This window comes from Chaetura pelagica, unplaced genomic scaffold (genome assembly GCF_000747805.2).
Source record: "Chaetura pelagica isolate M959 unplaced genomic scaffold, ChaPel_1.0 scaffold109, whole genome shotgun sequence".
NCBI lineage: Eukaryota > Metazoa > Chordata > Aves > Apodiformes > Apodidae > Chaetura > Chaetura pelagica.
In genome coordinates this window covers 5,969,179-5,972,833 of record NW_009970725.1, presented here as the reverse complement: position 1 = coordinate 5,972,833, position 3,655 = coordinate 5,969,179, and positions in this window count along the sequence as shown.

Sequence of the window (3,655 nt, the reverse complement as noted above, 5' to 3'; positions counted from 1 at the left end):
ATGTGGAGAAATTTGATTACCAAGCATTTAAGACTTACAGCACCAATTCATTCTTCTATTGAGAAATCGACAATGATGGTTCTTGTGGCATATAGTCAGTATAATTAAACATCAGTTTATGTTGCTGCATGGAATATATAAAATATATAAAAATGTAAAAGTCTACAGAAGTTTCTTAGCTAATAAAGAATGTATTAATCACACACAGCATGGGAGATGACAAAGAAGAATGCCTATGCATGTGCATAGTTTTACTTACTTGATAGATGATGAGACTCTTTTCCATCTATCTTCTTAACTTGTCTTTAGCCAGTTTCAAAGGAAAAGTTTAAATTATAGATTTTAATGTTATGTTGGCATGAGACAGCACTGTGTATCAATTCACTTTATGGAGCTGTTATGAAGTTAACCTACATACAATACTGACTGTGTACATATTAAATTTCTGATTAAAAAATGTTGACCCGATTCTTTCTTTCTAGTCATATTCTACCCGTCTTACACTAATGTAAAGCTTAAATGAATGGATTTCAACTAACATAAGACTGAGATAAGTATTTAGAGCTGGCTCTTATGCATATGTGAGGAGTAACTTTCCTAATGTCTCTTACTTTAGAAATAATACATGTAATACAGAACAAGAGCAACTTTTTTGTTATGTATACAATATGTTTATGCATATACATTATATATATTTTTTTTTACTTGCCTTGTGAACTGATATGAAAGATTTGTATCAATATATCACATCGATGTAATGATTGAAAAAAAAAAAAAAGTATATCTGGATTTGTAAATGGCAAATAGTTATAAAAATGGGAGAAAATATATTTCCATATAGTTTTTGGTAAGAGAATGGGTTCTGTGTTCACCAAATAAAACTGCTCTTATGAACCCTTTAGGTGTTCATAAGTCTTCAGTTTACAACCTCACTGCAAGCAGTAAGCTTGTCTCTGCATTTACAGCTTCTATATTCAGCCTTATTTGAGGCATTTCAGAGAGCGTAGAGCTACAGTTGACACCACAACAGGGCTGAGTATTTCCCCTCTTTGCAACCTGAGATACAACTCACTTCAGTTTCCACCTGCCCCTGAAGCAGATGGCTTTAGAGCTCTTCTAGCAATTATCCTGGGCTGCCTTTTCTTCCCAGCATTCCCATTACAATGTCATTTTAAGGACAGATGAGAACAGTTTAGCGGATCGGAATGTGCTGATAAATGCTCTCTCCAAGGATTCAGGCATCATATATTCAAACAGTTTCCTGTATGGTCTACTCCAAAATGTTCAGAATGGATTGAAGAGTGTAAATGGTCACTGTATTTAAACACAAATGCCATATTTAAACACCCATTCGATGAATGCAGTATCCATTAGACTGCTACTTCAAATGGGAATCCACAAGCTATTCTTTCATTTCATGAGCTATTCTTTCATTGGCACAAAATGTAAGGACTAAAGACAGAGTTAAACAATTAACTCAGTAAGTAATGATAATAAATTCAATATCTGTCAAAAGTGTATTTACTTGCTTCACTAAAATATTAGATATTATCATATAAAGAGAACACAGAAGGGCAAATGATGCTGTACTCTTCATGAAACCAAATTTAATGAACTGTTATTGTACAGCCATAGATAAATTTTAATTTACAGTTATTATTCCAGATTTGTGAAAATGAAAAAAAACAACCCACACCAGATAAAATAATTGCTTTTTTAGGTAATGTAAATTGCATTTATGTATACACATATGCATGTTTATGTTTGTGTGCTTTTGTCTATTTATATAACTTTATATAAACATTAAAATATATGCATATGTATGAATAGCTGACATTGCATCTTGGAAAGACCTGAAGAATGTTTTAAAATATTTGCATATTCTCCGTATATGTATATGTGCATGATATCTCTGCCTACATATATGCTGTGTGTATATGTTTGAAATTATTTTTTTGTACACTTTAGAAAAGCAGTTGAATACATGACTGGAAGCTACTGTTTTGTTTATTGAACCTTGGCACTTCAGGGCTATATATAACTGCATTATTCAGAAAAGACGATAGTATATTTGTTATTTCTAGTTTCCATTGAAGCAAAAATTAATTGAAGTGAAGATCTGGGAAACTGCGAGGTCTGTTTAGAGCTTAACATGGCATGGGTTGAACAGTATCTTTTCCTGGCATGTTTTCTATGTAAGTTTTTAATTCAATAATTTTAATCAATTCTTGTTCAAGACTAGCTATTTTTTACCAATTGAACCTCATATATGTCTAAAAATTATGAAGCAAATTTATTGCATTTGAATCTAGGTCTTCATTTGATCTAAGTACATTTGAATTTAGGTCTCCAAATACCTTGTTTACCTGCTGCAACCAAAGATTGGTATTTTGTAAATTCATATGTTTAAGAATCATCTGTTTCCCTCAGATTGACAACATGAGAAAATTGATTTAGCTTTTGCATCATAACATTTTTTTTTCCATAGGTAGAAATGTATACATGTTGAATAGATGTGACCTAGAAGACCTAGTGGTTGGGAACTCAATATTGTCATTCAATCTGTATTTCAAAGAATTTGTGGTGGAAGTATGAGCTGAGGTAAGGGAGAATAAAGAATCAGATTTACCTCTTCTAATTATGACTGCCTTGGTCCTTATTAGAATCCTAACTTTTTTGTTGCTGATCTTTTTTCTGCCACAGCTAAGAATTTGACACTGCAACATTTTAGCATTATCATCCCATATGGAATGACATGGCCATCTTTCTACATCTGACTAGTATGTAAACAGTACACCAATTAAATTGCTCGGCATGTATTTTGAAAACCAATGTCAAAAGAATGACTGCATTTATGTGGATATTCTTACACTCTGTTTAGAAAAACTCAAATAGTGATTTGATAATCCATTATTTGATACAATTTACATATTTCATGTGTGCTTGTTTACTGATGTTACCTTGTTCACCCTGACTTGGTTTTGAAAAAGCATTTGAGAAGTGTATAAACAAACATCCAGTTTACACAAAATGTAGTAAAAACCCCTAAGAGAAACATGGGAAAACATTATGATTTATTCAGTCTGTGGCTTTTCTGCTGTGATAGATAAAAAGACATCTCAATAGAAAAATCCATTATTTTGGAAGTCTAGGAAGAATATGGGCATACATATGTTGCTAAACTGTGACTACTTTGCTCTGAAATTTAGCTATTGTGATAAAAATAGAGCAAGGCGTAGTGTTTTTGCTTCATCATACCTCCAGCAGACCTTACTTTCAATTTTGATCTATGAGGATTCATTCAACTCCCTAAGTTTTCTTTATCATATTTCACAAGTTTCACTTTTTGACTGTGTTGCATAAGAGAGGTTCACTAGGGAATATTTTAGAAAGACATCAGTGGAAATGTCAATAAAGACAATCTCTCTGTCAGCCTTTCCCTTCTCAGGCAGTATTTTCACAAACAGGAGCTTTAGTTTAAGTTCTGAAAACAACGTATAAACATCTGCTTACTTTCTAAAGAATGTTTAGTAGACATTTTTTGGCCTTTTGTCTTCTCATAAACTTGCTTATCAGACTTGACATCCACACAGGTTACTGTACCTTGAGGTAATAGTTGTATCTTGAAGCAATTTTCAAGAATAGTTCTTGAAGA